Below are 18,857 nucleotides of genomic sequence, written 5' to 3' on the forward strand. Positions count from 1 at the left end.
ACTTTAGGTGACTCTTTTCCCCAGCTCGGCTAGTCTCCTTACACACATGTGTGGATTCAGTACCCACCTGGCTACTTAAGGGAGGTCACCTGCAGGTCTTCAGAACTCTCTGTGTGCATACCTTGCTGGTGCTCTGTCTTGAGAATTCTAACCTATTCCATCTCCCTGGACAGTCAGCTCTGTGTCCTTAAATCAAAAATTCTTCCAAACTCAGTCTGAGTCCCTCTTCCCTGCACTATGTCCTGGAAACATTCAAGTCAACAGAATTGGAGCAATCTCAGAACTCATCTAATTTTTTTTCTTTTTTTTTTTCTCTCAAGGATTACTCTCCTTCGTTTGCTTTTGTCAATGTCTTGAAACCCATAGTTATAATTTTCACTTTTTTTATTGTTTCAAGAAGGAAGGTAACTAGTCTCAATATCTCTATTTTGGCTCAAGTCATAAGTGCTCTGTTATATATAAAGATAATTAAAACTCAATGTCAAACAACAGGTTTCAAATTTAGAAATGGCAAATTAATAGCTAAAATTGTCAAGATTAATTTTATAGTAATCGGATTAATTTGAGAAACAAGTTAAAGAAAAGATCGTAATACAGACTGAATTAGTTTGAAGATCTGTAAATTTTTTTGGAAGAAACTTTATAAAACATGGCTTGCTTCACCCAAATACTGCTTCCCAGTTCACTTATAGAAAGAGAAAAATGAATTGAGTACTTGAAAAGCCATTTCTAGAAAATACTTAGAAGAGCAAAGCGAGATGGACAGAGCAAAATCTCGGTGCATGAGGATACACGTAATGTGTGAAGGAGTGTATATATAGGTAGGTAAAGACTTCGTAAGGATTTTAAACTCCAGGACAACTTATAGCCCCTCTCCATGTCATGTTTTGATACATTGTAGCTGTAAGCTATGTGTTATTGGTTTTCAAATATTAAAGTACTTATCATAAGATCTCAAACCCATAAAATACATGTCCCACTTCATTTTTTTGTACATTGAATACATTCTCTTCTTCCTCAAAAGTAGCAGCACGTTTTTGGATTCATCTTCCTCCCTGTTTAAATCATTGATCGTTAATTCTTCTGATCTCTTGTCATTTACCTTGCCCTTTTATCTAATTTCCTCTCCTCAGCCTCCAAGCATTTCAGTTATTCACAAACCTTAACCAAATTTTCCATCAACCCTCTTCAAGTTCTAGCCTCATTTTTCCCTTTTTCTATCACCTCCAAATTTCTATTCTCATTCTCTCAATTAAAAACTCTCTTCAGAAGGTTACCTTCAACCTTCTGGTTTAATAAATGCAAAAATCTCTCCATAGTACTCATTCTTCTTGAACCCTACTATATTTAATATCTCTGTGAACTCCCTCCTCCATTGGCTTATGAAGTTCTATTTTCTCTGTTTTATACTGCCAAGGAATAAATATGGATCATGAGACCATAGTTAAAGAACAATTATCTTTCTTACTAGGTGGGGTCAGGGCAATACAGAGACTTAAGCACAACATCTCAGGCTAATTCCACAGTTACTGGAACTAACCATTCCAAGACAATCTTTACTAAAATACTTACCTGAATATGAAATGTGGTATATATCTGTCTTCGAAATCAGAATCCTTGAAAGTAACAACAATATTTTACTCATTATGATCATAAATAGCCAGATAAGTACCATGTATTCATTTAATGAGTTCTTTCTTCCTCAACTATATTAAAATCTGAATTATCTAAAAGACCAAACCCGTGGTAAGGGTTGCCAAATATAAAGACAAGTAGATAGACAATGTTATATAGTATGTCCCCATCTAGATTCATACAAGTTATAGTTTCAAATTCGAAATTTGAGTTTGCAGCAACATAAGACAATTGGCTATTGAGAAACCTTGTTAAAAGACATATCTTTCAATATTTTACTACTAGAAAAATTTTAATATTCACAAAAGCAGAAACTTTTACAATGATTAGTGCATGGCTGCTCTTGGAAAATACATTTTCTTAATTTAGTGAGTTAAATTTTAAAAAATTAAAACAGAAAAATTATAAAGTAACATTGTGACTAAAATCAAATGAAAATATTTCACAAACATCAAGAACTTTAAGGCCTTGTGCTCTTTGTCATTCTCTGAAAATATATTGTCTGTCCAACACAACCAGTGACAGGTTCCCCTTAGTGAAAGCAATTCCTTTAAAGAATGGATTTCTGTCTTGATTTAGCTTACTGGCAATTGCACAGGCAGGACGACTCACCTCAGCTTCACAACAAACTGATACTGCACATGTATCTCCTGAGAGACTTAATTTCACTATCACCTAACTTATCAAGCATTCTCTAAGATAGTGCTGCCCAAATTACAAAGAGAGTGGATGTTATATGTTCCTAAGTTACCACAAGCATCAGCTGAAGCTCCAGTTACAGGATCTGCTGCATCTTGCTGATACAGTAGAAGGAGATTGTGGTGTACAGTATCTTAAGTGCAGTCCGTGCGGGAGGGATGGGACAGATGCATTCTTCTAGGTAAGGCACAAACTTCTAGCTACATCAGGAATAGCTGTGGATGATGACATTTGTGTTTTCTGAAAGTTAACTCAGAGTTGGCCTCCAGAGTTTGATATAGCAATAACCCATTGCAAGAATCAGAAGGATGTTACAAGCTGTCTCTCTGGGAGACTGCATCTATTGTGTGCCCCCACTATGTCATTTGACTTTTTACACTTTATGCAAAACAGTGAGAGAGAAAGACCACAAATAGCAGCCACCAAGATGTTACTGCTTCTTGATATACTTCAGGCTACCTGAGAATCAATCTCTGATCTCTTTTCTTCTGTTCATCCAGCAACACAGTTGGGAGTCACTGTAAAACCCAGACTCCCATTTTGGACTTCAACTTCTTCAATTTTGGTTTTGGTCACTAGTGATATCCTATTTAATTTCTATTTTGCAGATTAATTAAGCTTCTTTGCTTCATTGACTCACAAAACTCAAGGCTTTGAAGTGAGGGTTGAATTTTTTTATATTGCACAACCCCTCATTTGGTGTGACTTTGTCTCTTCTTTATAAAATGAAATACTCTAAAGAAATAATGTATGTCTGCATGTCTCAACACCTCTATTGAGCATATTTCTCACAAACTCATTAATCCCAAATATATCTATGAAAAATAAAAATAGGAATGCCAACTTGACCAGAGCATCTAGCATGATAAGATGATGTTGTCATTGGCAATGTGTGTTTTGAAACTCTTTATGAACCACAGAACTGAAGTCTCATCAGGAACATTGAGACTTTTGATCAGAGGAAAAGGGCACCAATTTGGTATACCAGCTGTTGGACAATTGTTGCTGGACAAAAAATAATGGAAGAGGAATCAAAGAGACAGCTATGTTGCAATCTTGTAACAATGGATAGAATCTCAAAAAAATCATACATAAGATGCCCTTACAGTAATGGGAAATTCACTCCCAACTAAATCAGTGACCATTGCTATTTTGTATTTTTTATTTTTCCTCAGTTATCACATCACCGAAGTGAGACCATTATAACCTATTTAGGAACAGAATTTTCTTGAACAATTTGAAGTGTAGGTTGTGCTATGGTTAGAATGTGTTTAAGTTTTATCCTAGAAGAAATTCAAGGATCATTCAGCATATAGCTTACTGATACAGGTTTATTTCCCTTTCATTTGCATTCCTGAAGGTGAGCATTTGGTGCAGCAATTAAATTGCTCGAAATGGGGGCCAGCGCTGTGGCTTGCAGTGCTGGCATCCCATATGGGCATTGGTTCCGAGTCCCCACTGCTCCACTTCTGATCCAGCTCTCTGCTGTGGCCTGCGAAAGCAGTACAAGATGGCCTTGGGCCCCTACACCTGAGTGGGAGACCTGGAGGAAGCTCCTGGCTCCTGGCTTCAGATCCGCGCAGCTCCGGACACTGCGGCCAGTTGGGGAGTGAACCAGCAGATGGAAGACTTCTCTCTCTGCCTCTCCTTCTCTCTGTGTGTAACCTTGACTTTCAAATAAATAAATAAATCCTAAAAAAGTGCTTGAAATGCCCATATTCCACATCAGAGTGCCTGGGTTAAACTCCTTGCTTTGTTCCCAATTCAAGCCTGCTAATTCACACTTTTGGAGAGACATAGTGATGACCCAAGTAGCTGGGTCCCTGAGCTCCCAGCTCCTGGCTTTCATCCATCCCAGCCTTGGTGATTGAAACTGTAGATGGAAGACCCATATCTCTCCCCCTCTCTCTTCCTTTCCCTCCATTACTCCTTCCTCCTTCCCTTCCTTGTTCTCTCTCCCCCTTCCTCTCTCTCCTTCAAATAAAATTAAAATAAAAATAAAGATTTTTCATTTCCTGTTAGTCCATTCAGGTCATCTCTCTCAGAGGTTTTGTACTGCCATAGTTTTTCTTAGCTTTCTGCTGAAATGCTGTTATAAACAGTTAGCTTCCCTTACAAGAGAGCTATCAAATCCTTGAAATTCACTTTGGACTGGCAGTATTGCTGATGATTTTTTCCTTATTGTTCCTTTTTCCATCTTCCCTAAACCTGTTCTGATAATTTCTGTGTCAGCTAATGGCATCACCATCTACTCATTTCCCTATGCCAGAATCAAAAAACACGTTAACTTCCTAGGGTTCCTCTTCCTCCATAATTAGGAGATGCCCACTATGCTGTGTCCATTCTAACTCTGATAGGTCTTTACAGTAGATCCCCTCCTCTGAATTCCAACTTCTTTAGTTCCAAACATCCCCGTGCTTACCTTTGACTAGTGAAGCTGTTAACTGGTTTCTAAAATGCATAGCCTTGCCCTTGTTTCTTCCCTATTTTACACTTATGCCTGATTTAAATTTTTAAAATTCCTTCCTAAAAAATAATTGGTGATTTTTTGTGGCCTTCAAAGTAAAAACATTACTAAAGGCCATAATTATGGGAAGAATAACTTAAATTGAACACAATGAATTAATTTTATTCCAAAATAGAAAGCTGGAAGATTTTTAAAAAGATGTAAGGCCCTTTTTGGTTGCATACCCTTATTGCAGCCTTGTTGCCCCATGCCTACGGATGTGAGGCATTGTGGCCTCTGCCCTGCCTCTGCTTTCATGCCTGCATGCATGCTCCACCTGGCTCATGGCCTGCTCTCTGCCTGGTATGGACCCAACTTAGCTTCTAGATCTCTCTTTCTCCCCTAAATAAAGCCCTCACTTTCTTGCACATTTATCTCACTGAATAAAAAGTTTAAAAACTTTTTTAAAAATGTAAGAATATTGTTTTCTTGGTGACTGGCACCAGATTTATCATCCAGGAGAGAAATCCCTTGATAAATCAATGCAATATGTGTTAACTTTGGGAATATATAACTTCCTCTGGAAAAAAAGATGGACCAGGGCCACAAGACCATCTCATCAGTGCATAGAATAACCCAGCATCATTAACAGAACCAGCAATGGAATCCATAATCAGAAATGAGTTCCATAGCTCCTACGTCTGAGGTCTTTTTTTCAGGGCAGGAAAAAGAATTTTCTTGAAAATAAAAGAGAAGAAAGAATTCATCAGAATTCATATCTGGACCCGTATGTGTGACCCACCTTCCTGACCTCCAACAGAATCTACTACTTTGTATCAAATCCTATCTGCTCATGTGGTACTGTCAATCAAAGTGGTTCAAAGAATGCTTTTTTAAAAAAAATTATTTATTTTAATTTGAAATTTAGAGTTACAGAGAGAGGGTGAGAGAGGTCTTCCATTCTCTGGTCCACTAAGCCCAGTTGGCCACAACAACCAGGAGCTTCTTCTAGGTTTCCCACGTGGGTGTCAGGGGCCCAAGTACTTGTGCCATCTTCTGCTGGTTTTCCAAGCACCTTAGCAGACAGAGAGATTGGAAATGGAGCAGCCAGGTTTCGAATGGGCACCTAAAAGGGAAGCCAGTGTCATAGGCTGTGGCTTAACCTGCTACAAGTCCCCAAAGAGCACCTTAAATGATTGTTTTATGCAATGTGACATAAGCCATGAATTTCAAGAAGACCTTAATATATGACGCAGCAGCCTGATCTGTGGTTCTCTCAGGGGATGAAATCTTTTCCACATGTGGAGATTTGTATGCAAGCATCTGACCATAGTTCTACCAGCAACCCCAATTAGTTGCTGGTTTCCTTATCATGTGGTAACAGGAACAGTAACATACACCAGGTGTCCATTTGCTCCTCAGTACTTCTCAACCTCCACTTTGTAGCCTGTTAAAGACGTATAACTACTTCTGGCCAAAGAAATGAGTCCATAAAGGTCCATGCATGATTCTCCAGTCTCTTTCTCCCCTGCCTTCATGTCTGATTGGAGATCTCTATTATAGATAGAACTCCTGCAAGACTGTGCGGTGTCTTGCAGCCCAGATAAAGAACCTTCTGCCAATCATAATAACACATTGCAGAATCCAGAAAAACCTTTTGCATATTAAGTTGCTGGGGTTTGGAAATTTTTTTGCTAACAACAACACAATTTAGCCTAGCCTAATATATATTAGACAAATACAGATTTTGTTTCAACAGATATTTATTAAGTACCTACCATGTTCCAGGCACTCTGGTGGGTATTTAGAATACAAGAACTAATGTTTTACAAACCGCAGTCATTGTGGAGTTTATATACTTATCCAGAAAATCTTAATCACAATTAACAGTCATGACCATTAGGTACAAAGAACTTTGGAAAATACAATAGATACTATTATGATAGTATTAAGATTTTTATTATTTATTTATATTTTTTCTGAAGCACAAAATTTTACTATGCTGACCATAGTTGAGAGCATAATGTATGATGTATTTATTTGTCATTCACGTCTTACTTCAAGTTGCTTAAAATGCACAGCATTTTGAAAGCAACACCAACAATTCTAGCAATTGTGAGGAAAGGTGAATAAAGAAGTAAATAGCCAGTGCACAGCCAAAGGCCATTGTCATACAAACTATAGCAACCAGGCTGTTTCAGTCTAGCAAAGTCAGTCATCATCATCTGCCAGTCCTTGTTTTGCAGGCATACAGAGGACAAAGCCAGATTTCTTATCACTTACTAACGCAAAACATTGAGTCAAGGGTCTCAAATTCAAGTCCCTAGGCTTCCGGAAGGCAATACAAGTTTAAGTAAACCAAGTTTCAAAGAAAAGTATCAACTGCTAAATGTGTAACCATTTTTTCCACTTTTATTAAACATGTATCAAATACATAATAATGTAGACATGTATCACAGTGGATGTTAAATTTTAAATTTTACACTATATATATACATATATATATACTGAAAAACAAGTTATTAAGTATTAATTTTCTTTTTCCTAGCTCATTGTTCCCCTGATTTAGGACAGGACAATTCACGTCTTCTCTTCCTCACCAAGATAGCCACATCTACTTGCACATTCTTCCCTGCTATTTGCAGTACAAAATTCAGTCTTGAATCCTTTAGTGAGGAGTTTTATTTAGTTTTACTCAGAAAAGAAACTAGCTATTCATAAACAGAAGTATATTTGGACACGTATAAAAATTTTGTATCAGGGCTGGCCCTGTGGCATAGCAAGTAATGCTGCAGTCTGCAGCACCAGCATCCCATATGGGCACAGGTTCACTTCTTCACTTCCAATGCAGCTCCCTGCTAATGTGCCTGGGAAAGCAGCAGAAGATGTCCCAAATCCTTGGGCCCCTGTACCTATGTGGGAGACCCAGATGAAGCTCCTGGCTCCTGGCTTCAGATCAGCTTAACTCTGGCTGTTGCAGCCATTTGGGGAGTGAATCAGCAAATGAAAGATCTCTCTCTCTCTCTTTCTCTCTCTCTCTCTCTCTCTCTCTGTGTGTGTGTGTAATTCTGGCTTTTGAATAAGTAAATAAATCTTTTTTAAAAAATAAATAAATAAATAGGGGCTGGCGCTGTGGCACAGTGAGTTACAGCCCTGGCCTAGGCATTGGCATCCCATATGGCAGCTGTTTGAGTCCCGGCTGCTTCACCTCTGACCCAGTCCCCTGCTAATATGCCTGAGAAAGCAGCAAAGGATGGTCTAAGTCCTTGGGCCCTTGCATCCTTGTAGGAGACCCAAAAATAGCTCCTGGAACCTGTCTTTGGATCGGCTCAGCCAGGGTTATTTCAGCCATTTGAGGAGTGAACCAGCAGATGGAAGACACCTCTCTCTGTGTCTACTTCTCTCTGTAGCTTTGTCTTTCAAATAAATAAAATATTTTTAAAATAAATAAATAAATAATTGTGTACCATATTTTTTGACATTAAGAAAACTGCACAGAAATATTTTTATAATTCTAAAACTTCTATTTATTTTTCCAGTAACATATTTTTGCTATTCAGAATCTTCCGTTTGAAGTTCTTTGATCATATGTTTAAATAAATTGAGAAAGCTTTATTTGATTAACACTGAAAGCTCATTTTTATAAACTTGGAAATGAAAAAAATTTTTTTAGAATTCAGTTTCAACTTCAGTATTTTGGAAACATAGTTTAAGCTATAACTGTCACTTCTGTAAAGTATTTTCATCAAAGTAAAGTAAATCAATACTTCTTTGTCAGAAGAGTTTCCCAAAGACATAATTTCTTCTGAAATGGATACATTATATCTTCTGTAACCATTGTGATGATCTTTTCATGGTATATAGATGAATTTTTACATCAAAAAAAAAAAAAAAGAAGCCAAGATTTATCACTCTTTAGTCTCTGGTAAGCTGAAGCAAAGATTTTCCCAAAACTGCAAGAGCAAATCAATTTCTTTCAAGTCTTAAAAAAAAAAAAAATCAGCTAACTGAAATGACATAACAGAGTTGCCCAGTCTCTGTGTTGGACACTAGACAACTTATTGAACTGTGCTCCCAGTACATCAATCTCCAACCTACCTACTCCAACCAAAATAGTTTTCCTTTTTCTTATTAATTTGCTACAAAATAATTCCTGGAAATGCTCAGTGTGTCCCTCCAAATTCTACCACCTCAAGACATTCAACTCAGAAGGAGCTTGATGTTAACACAGGCTTCCGCAGAGGTGCCACCAGCCATCACTCCCTAAAGTTGCCAAGTGGGTCTTCAATGAGCAGCTCAATGCTCCTCAACACAGTGAGAGACCTTGTTTTCTGTTGTTGTGCATCTTGTGAGATATATGTGCAAAAGTTTTTCAGTCTCATTTCTAAAACATCCAAATACAGCTAACCAGGTGCTATTTTTTATTTTTATTTATTTATTTATTTATTTTTTGACAGGCAGAGTGGATAGTGATAGAGAGAGACAGAGAGAAAGGTCTTCCTTTTTTGCCGTTGGTTTACCCTCCAATGGCCGCTGCGGCCGGCGCATCGTGCTGATCCGAAGCCAGGAGCCAGGTGCTTATCCTGGTCTCCCATGCGGGTGCAGGGCCCAAGGACCTTGGGCCATCCTCCACTGCCTTCCCGGGCCATAGCAGAGAGCTGGCCTGGAAGAGGGGCAACCAGGATAGAATCCGGCGCCCCAACCGGGACTAGAACCCGGTGTGCCAGCGCCACAAGGCGGAGGATTAGCCTGTTAAGCCACGGCGCCGGCCAGGTGCTATTTTTTACATCTGGGCTTACATCAGCTGCGATAGAACATAACTCAAATACTTCAGCTGTTGCCCTTATAAGTAGGTTCTCAGATGTTTCTTGAATATTCTGAACTCAAATTTCTGGAATGAATTAAGTTTGTTAATTTAAATGATTTTTTTCTTTTTAGACATTTAATTTCTTCTGTCTTTAATGCAAACTCCTTTATCAGCTCACCATCCACAAAAAAAGTTTCTGATGCCAAGGCATCTTTTAGAGATAACACTTGGCTGAATTTTACTGCAGTTATTACTCATTTTTTTTTTCAATTAAAAACAAATCCAGTAAAAAAAAAATTGGATTCTTTTCTCATCAAGTTTCTCATCGAATAAGTTTTCCATTTATCAATCATACTTCTTACTGTGATTGCTTACATGATGGTGTTTTAAGTGCATTTTTTGATGAAACACATTTTGCATATTAAACACATAGGAATAATCTTCACTTTTGGGAAGAAATATGCTCTGTCCCATATGGTATCCTCTCAGCTTATCATTTATTTCCGCACTTGTGATAAGATAGAAGTACAAGAAATCATTCATCCTCATCTCTACAAAAGGAAATAATGGAGATGCAGTGATATATGACTTCCTAAGGGAGTCCAGCAGGAAACTGTGGTTGACTCTGCTGCTGCTGCTGCTGCTGCTGCTGCATTTGGATCTAGCGATTCTACCTCTTCTGAGTTGCCAACAGAATGAAAAAATTTGGATTTTTAGTAAGACTGCACAGTTTTTACATGTTGACAACTAATTCAAAATACATTTAAACCTTTTTTTAGTTCAAACAAAACAAGATACTACTGCATTCAGTCCCTGGCTGGTTTGTGGGAAGTGAAGTTCTCATATCATCTGAATACAGAGCCTTGTCCAATTGTCCTATCTTACTGACGTCAGATTTGCCTGCAGAGCCTATCTCATAAATTCATTTTTATTAATTTTATTTCTTTATTTTCATATCATTTGAAAGACTGAAAGGCAAAGAGAGATCTTCCATCTCCTCGTTCACCCCTTAAATGCCGACAACAGTCAGGACTGAGCCAGGCTGAGACAGGGAGCCTGGAACACAAAGTCTCCCATGGAGTGCAGGGAAGAAGCAGTTGAGCCATCATCTGCCACCTCCCAAGGTACACATTAGCAGGAAGTTGGAATGGAAGCGGAGGAGGTGGACTGGAACCAGGTACCTCAATATGAAATGCAGCCATACAAAGTGGTGCCTTAATCACTGTGCCAAACACCTGCCCAAATCTCATAAATTCTTAAGCAAACCAATCGTGCACAGCCATTATACATCAAAAGCATTACTTGTCATTCAAAAAAACAGTGAAACAATGGATTTATTTGCTAACTATCAATATTAACGTTAAATCAACATCATTAGTAGATACTGTGATATTTCAACATATTAAGGGAATTTTAATAAAGACCAGTATTTCAGTTGTAGACTGTATCAATTGCCTCACAAAGAGGATAGAAATAAGCATATTATTCTTTTTCCCATTTAAACCAACAATAATAATAGTTTGTTCATCACATGTAGCCATACGCAACCTGGAGAAAGCTTTCACTTCAAGTTCTCAAAGTTTGTACAAATCCAAGTACATACAAATGACTATCAGAATTCTCCATCCCAGGAGAAATCAATGAGCAAAAATTTGGATTCTTGAAATTCTTATCCAAATTGAGAACCAAACTAAAAGTAAACTATTGAACTAAAAAAACTGTGAGGTCATCAAACTGAACTGTGATTTAACATGTGAACATCCAGGAACAATATGGCCCAGAAGACAAAACCTTTAGAAAAATACCAGGTGAATTAGTCTGGAAAATTAAAGGATACAGAATACAGCATACAGTTGATAAAAATAGATTATACTTATGTGTGTGTGAGTATGTGTGTGTGTGCATGCAGCGTGTTAACTGTCTCAGAAAGACAGATTAAACTAGGTAACATATGAAAAATAAATTTGGAAAGTTATATTTTCAGTTAGACATCAGGATCCAAGAGTATCTTAAATACAGAGAGAATGTTACACATCACTAAACATTTAATCTTAAGGAAGGCATAATGCCATACTGAAAAAAACTATTAAAATGTGATACTCTCATTCTTGTAAGACAATACTTTTTCCAGGGGTCCACTGACATACTTCAGAGAGATTCATGAAGCCCTGAAATTCTGTATAAAATTTTGTGTGTATGTAAATTTTTTCCAAGGATGGAGCTAATAGTTTCCATTAAAACTTTTATAATTATTGGTAATACTCAATTAGTTTGAAATTATTGTTATGTTATGAGCTGGCAGCAAAGGAACAATTTGATTAGTTTGTCCGATCACAAAGCTAAAATAACCAAACCTTATTAAAAATAATAACTTTCAAATAAGTCACTAATAACTATTTGACCAGTTTCTCATTAAATATGCTATAAAGAATTATGGTTATTCAATAAATGCATTAGAAAATGTAGTAAAGTACTGAAAGAAATATGGATTACAGAGCTAGACAGACTTATGTTCTATGCAAGTTTTGCCACTTAATTAGCTAGGTGAGCAAGAAAAATGTATTTAAACATTCTGAGCTGTTACTTCTTCCTCTGTCAAAAGTAATAACAACTTGCTACTATATTAAAGAGTTCTAGAGAAATTCAAGAACCCAGCAGTTCCTGGCACCTAGTACAACAGAGTTGGTTTCCCTCCTCCTTTCTTTCCTATTAAATAAATGCTCTTCATAATTGTTTGAAATATCCATCTTATTCATTCTTGGACACTGTGAAGGTCAAAGCTAGATAACTTGCAAAAATGGCCACTGATCACTGAAAAACACCTCAATATTATCCACCAATATAAACAAAAATAACCTAATGTTCTTTCAACACTGGTAAAGTCAAGAAAGGCCTCATTCATATGACAACTCAATAAAAATTACCAAAAAACAATTTAAAAATTTACTAAATTGAGAGAATAAACTCCAGCTCACAGGCATAGGAAAGCCTTGTCACAGGAGGTATATGGAAATCATCTTGAAGGGTAGTACTAACTCCCCTATCTGGAGGGTAAGGCTGGGCAAAAACAGTGAAATCAAAGGAGGGGAGGAGCAGTGGAGTGAGCTAGCATACATTCTTAAAACTGTATGTATGAAATTTGTTTCCTTTATATAAATAAAAAGAAAGAAAGGGGAAAAGGAGTACCTTTTCTAACCAAAGTTAGCTTTGGGAAGCAACTGGAGAGAACAACATGAAATTCGGGAAATCTACCATAGCCGCTTAGATAAGGGTGTGGCTACAGTATTTGCATGCAAGGGTCACATCCTGGGGACTGGTTTGAGCAGCACAAAAACTGAAATGGAGCTTTACCAACTGAAAACATTCACAACTACTCACGAAGTGGACAAGCGGCTGGTGAGGCAAAGGCAAAACCACGCCATGTTGGCTCCCAGTGCCTCGTAGAGCATGCCTCCATTAATTGATAGGGAAGTAAGAAAACAGAGGTCCATGTTCTAAGTATGTATGCTATCACTTTTCTTCTATTTAAGAGACTCTAACATATCTTTCTCACTTCAAATGAATTACAATGTTTTTCTTTCATAAATTTGTAGTAGTAGATAGTTGTTTCTCAATTAACTTTTATGAAATTTAAAACTAACAATACTGTGTTTTCCTCCAGTTTTTAAAATTATATTGCCTGTGAAAATAAGGTCTATAACTACAAGTTTACCTAACTGCTAGTGAAAAACGTACCTACTAGTATCTATTATAAAACAATTAAATCAATCAAGATTAATGTGTTCAAACATCAGAAGATGTCCAGAAATGTGAGGAAGAGGAGGAGGAAGAAGAAGAGGTAGAAAAAGGAGAAGGAGAGAGGAAAAAGAAGATGGCAAAAAAAAGAAGATGACTAAGCAAAGTGATCAGAACAAATAAACACTGATCAGTATGCTAATTCTGGAATCAGGTGATAACTTCTTTAAAATACTCATTCAAATTCTCAGTGAAACATTAAAACATAGCATGTTTTTAAAGTACACTGCTGTAAGAAAAAACTCAGGAGAACAATACTTTTTAGTAATTATAAAAATGATTGACAGAACATATAAATCAATAAAAAAAAATGATTAGCAGAAGCAGCATTCCTCTGAAAACCAAGTCTGTGAATCAAAACTTGAGAAGTTCTTCCAGAAAAGAATTACCATCTTAGAATTATGTTTGCTATGTCAAATTATCATTCGTGTATGAAAGCAAACATTTGTTCCATAAATGGATGGATGAGTCACAGGTATAAGGCATCACAAACCTATGACAATTGTGAGCACTGGTAGCATTTATCCCCTCATGTAGGACTGGCAGCGCTAACATCTGAAATAAGCAGTGCTGTGTCAGAACTGTGCTAATGGCAATGAAGCTGGTCAGAAATGCCAGAGAATCAATGCCTCCTACCTTTGCTGTCAACTTCAACCAATAAATGAAGAGAGAAGGGTGGGTAAATATGCCACCATTACTTTGGGGATAAGATAACTCCAAATTGTTTTCTACACTGAATCCCAAAAGTTTCTCAGATGAATGAAGCTCCAACTGCTCACAATGCTAATCTGCTGGCTAACCTATCCTTTGTGGCTCTACATTGTCTTTCCCAATTCTCCATTCCCCTATCTACACTTTGGAGAAACTACTTTTCCTCTAATCCCACAACTCAGGCTGAAATAACCCTTCTACTCCAACCAATACATCATAATAAGTAAAGAAGAGCCGGTGCCGTGGCTCACTTGGTTAATCCTCCACCTGCAGCACCGCCATCCCATATGGGCGCCGGGTTCTAGCCCTCTTCCAGTCCAGCTCTCTGCTGTGGCCTGGGAAGGCAGTGGAGAATGACCCAAGTGCTTGGGCCCCTGCACCTGCATGGCAGACCAGGAGGAAGCACCTGGCTCCTGGCTTCGGATTGGCGCAGCGCCAGCCACAGCAGCCATTTGGGGTGTGAACCAATGGAGGGAAAACCTTTCTCTCTCTCTCTCTCTCTCTCTCTCTCTCTGTCTATAACTCTACCTGTCAAATTTAAAAAAAAAAAGTAAAGAAAAGTTATTATAAATCCGAGAATGAAAACATAACTGGAACATTCAAAGAGAGCCCTCAGAATTTGATACAAATAGTCCATATGTAACTTTCCCAAACAGCACCAGGTCAAGATAAGTTCCAAAAAAAAAATCAACAAATGAATTAATTCCCATGTTATTTAAACCATTACAAAGAATAAGTTTTCATTGTTAATTTTATGAAGCTAGTGTAACTTTAATTTGAAAAATTAAATGAATTTTTATGATGTATGAACCCACAGTCATATATTCAATAACTATGAAGCAGTATTATTTGAGAGTACAATGAAAAGAAAATCCTAATTAAAATATCAGAAAATCAAATCCAACACAAAGCATGACCACGTTAACTTTATTTCCAGAAAACAAGGATAACTCAGCTTAAGAAATCTAATACTATTCATAATTATATTGGTAGATCAATAGATTAAAACCATATACTTGGGGCCAGTGCTGTGGCATGGTAGATTAATCCTCCACCTGCAGCACTGGCATTTCAAATGGGTGTCGGTTCTAGTCCTGGCTGCTCCTCTTCCAATCCAGCTCTCTGCTATGGCCTGGGAAAGCAGCAGAAGATGGACCAAATGCTGGGGCCCCTGTACCCACATGGGAGACCTGTAAGAAGCTCCTGACACCTGGTTTCAGACCAGCACAGCTCCTGAAGTTGCAGCCATTCGAGGGGTGAACCAGCAGAAAGAAGATCTCTCTGTCTCCCACTCTCAATGTCTGTAACTCCACCTCTCAAATAAATAAAATAAAATCTTTAAAAATATATACTCATATTTATTTCTATAGATGATAAAACAGTGCTGAACTTAACATATATATTTAGTATTATGGATTTCTTGAATGTAATTCTGAATGAGAGAAAAAAGGGAGTATCATCATTCTTCATAGTGAATTAGAGACATTTCTATGAAAGTCAGATATTAAAACAAGAATATTTGCTTTAACTTCCACTACTTGGCATTACTCTCAATTTTCTAGTCAAATACAATTAATTAAGAAGATGGAAAAGGGTTAATACAGGAAAGCAAGCCAGCAAATTAGCATGATTTGTAAGTGATAGAATTACCTACAGCCAAAAAAGGCAAAAGAAGCAACTGAGGGGCCTGCACTGTGATATAGCGGGTAAAGCCGCCCCCTGCAGTGCCAGCATCCCATGTGGGCACAAGTTCAAGTCCCGGCTGCTCCACTTCCCATCCAGCTCTCTGCTATGGCCTGGGAAAGCACCAGAGGATGGGCCCAAGTCCTTGGGCCCCTGCACCTGCATGGGAGACCTGGAGGAAGCTCCTGGCTCCTGGCTTCAGATCAGCACAGCTCTGGCCATTGCAACTAGTTGGGGAGTAAACAAGTGATCACTCTCTCTCTCTGCCTCTCCTTCTCTCTGTGTGTAACTCTGACATTCAAATAAATAAATAAATATTAAAAAAAAAAGAACCAACTGAAAAACATTGAGATCTATAGGAAAGTATAATAAGTAATTGAATTATAGTATTAACACAAAAAAAATCAGGAAATTCTAAACATTAAGTAAATCATTTGAGTGTTAGAATGGAACAGTGCTCCTTACAGCCCTATTAAAATAAAAACTATATTATTTTTAAAGTAAACCTAAAAAGAATTATGTATAAACTCATGTTAAAAAAAAAAAGCATAAGAATTATTTTAGCCCATCAAAAAAAAAAAAAAAACTCACATTCACTCGTTCAGTCCCTAGATAGTCACAATGGCCAGGGCTGGGCTAAATTGAAGCCAGGAGCCTAGAACTCCGTCTGGATGACAGGGGTCCAAGCCCTTAGGCCATCTTCTGCTGCTTTCCCAAGCACATTAGCCTGGATTTGTTGAGAAGCAGAGCAGCCAGGATTCTAACTGTTGCTCTGATATGGGATGCTGGCTTTGCAAGTGGTGGCTTAACCCACTGGGCCAAAGGGCTGGAGACTGTCATTTAATTTTTACAGTGACTTGTATTGCCAATATAATATTTTCCATTTTGAAACAAAAATGCTTAATATATACCAAATTTTAATATTTTGGAAAAAGTCATGGTGATTTAATTTTTATTCTTCATTAAAGTTCCAATAAAATCACTTGTCTAAATAAATTTTTACATCACCCATTTGTAGCCACAAAATAGGGGGTTATTTTAAACAAGCCTACAGCACCCAGTATTCCCAGGCAGTCTCCCATCCAAGTACTAACCAAGCCCTACTCTGCTTAGCTTCCAAGATCAGCCAAAATTGGGCGTGTTCAGGGTGGTGTGGCCATAGACAATAGAGGGTTACTTTAAAGAGGGACTTTAAGCAAATGCATATTTTTTTATTGGATCCACAATACAGATGAATTTTAATTTTTTTTATTTATATAAAGTGAACGAATTTTATATAGCAGCACAGTGATACTTCCCCACCCTGGCCTCCCCCAACCCATGCTCCCAACCTTCTTTCCCTTCCTTTCTGATTTTTTCTTTCAATTTTTACAAAGACATACTTTCAGTTTATTTTATAATTACAAGTTTAACCCTCCACTAAGCAAAGGATTTAACAAGTAATAAATAGAAAACAACACTGTTCCTCAATAGTATAGACAGGGCTATAAACAATAATCAAATCTCGAAATGTCAGTTTTACTCATATATATTACTTTTTTGTACTCTGTATATTTGTCACCACGAACCGGGAGAAACACACCATATTTGTTCTGAGAAATAATATCTGCTAACAAAACATCTATAGCTTCAAGATGCTTGAAATTCTTAGCAAAGAAACTATGCACACAATAGGAAAAAATAATCAAGGTTATGTTTGCCGTCTTTTCTGAAGGTTAATGTTGAACAAAAAACAAAGCAACAAAAGACAAAATACAATGGGTGACTTAATATTTTATAGATAAGAATGATTTTAATGTTAGGCATTTCAAGTAGTTTTGGCACAGCAATGCATTTGCTCATTTATATTTTCTAGCTATCCAAGGAGATCATTTAGAAGATCAAAAGAACCTGAATTTTCATTAGATTGATCAAAAGATGCCTTGTATGTTCTTTCCTTCAAAAATACCCATTAGCTTTGAAGAAAGGAACATGCTTATGCCAAGCAAATATATTTCCTTTGTATACTGAAACTAACATTATAAAAGTACTGTAATATTTTCACTGATACTAAAATTTTACTAACATCCCAAAAAAGTCATGAAAGAATATTTTTTCATACACAAATAAATCCCTTTAACACAGTGTATGGTAGCCTAGATGTAATGTAATTCTATAAAGTCATATCAACAACAAAATCAAGTGAATCTTTTGAATAAATTTTCTATGCCTAACAGAGTAAAATATTTTTACGTTTCAAGCATATATTTGCTCCCTGAAATGCAATAGTTCATAGAAACAGCACTATCTGCTCTGTAAATAATGTGTATAGTCTTTGAAAGTTCATAATTATGTAAATACTCTTTAAATCAATATTAAGTTTCTCATAGTAGGCTAACAAAGGGATTTGTGTGCAAAATAAAAGGAATGTTTATTTAAAACAATTTATTTATGACAAATTCTCCAAGAGTGGAAATACTGAGTAGAATACTTTTATTTGGAAGATATAGGACCCTGTATTTGAATACATTTTGCATGGTAAACAAGTTATATAAGAAAATTATTTGCTGATGGTTTCTCTCTGTTTAGTGAACTAATTTGTGAATTCCACACAAAGTTAGAATGTAATGCTTATAGCAATATTCTGAATACCTAAACCTACTGAATAACCCAAGTGCCCATCTACCATTCTGATTAAGTGGTAGAAAAATCAGCCAATTTGATGAAAACATAAATTAAACAGCTACTTTATTGTAAAAGCAAAAGCAATAGGGTGTTCAAGTAAATGTTTCCTGTCAAATTTCTCTGGGGTTGGTTAACCCTGTCTAAACATTCTGGATACATCTGTTAGGTTGAGTGTATTGAGAGAGATTGTGACGGGGTAGAGGCACAAAATGAACAGGTTACCCAGTTATGACAAAGAGCATTGGAAGAGAAGCAACAGAATAAAAAGGAGCCCATTCACCTTCCATTTAAACTTTGTCAACAGTGTTGATAAGTCTCACTATTTCCTAATCACAAATGAAGAAACATGCAGAAGAGAAACAAAATAAAATTTTCAGTCACCAAGACGATAAATGCTGGATTCAAGTTTTAAATCCA

At 37.0% G+C, this 18,857-nt stretch overlaps 1 pseudogene; it reads right to left on the bottom strand.

Moving 5' to 3' along the window:
• Window positions 1-16,821: 16,821 nt before the first annotated feature.
• On the bottom strand, window positions 16,822-16,940 carry LOC133758888 (5S ribosomal RNA; annotated as a pseudogene).
• Window positions 16,941-18,857: the final 1,917 nt, after the last annotated feature.

Source organism: Lepus europaeus, chromosome 4 (genome assembly GCF_033115175.1).
Source record: "Lepus europaeus isolate LE1 chromosome 4, mLepTim1.pri, whole genome shotgun sequence".
Taxonomy (NCBI): Eukaryota; Metazoa; Chordata; class Mammalia; order Lagomorpha; family Leporidae; genus Lepus; species Lepus europaeus.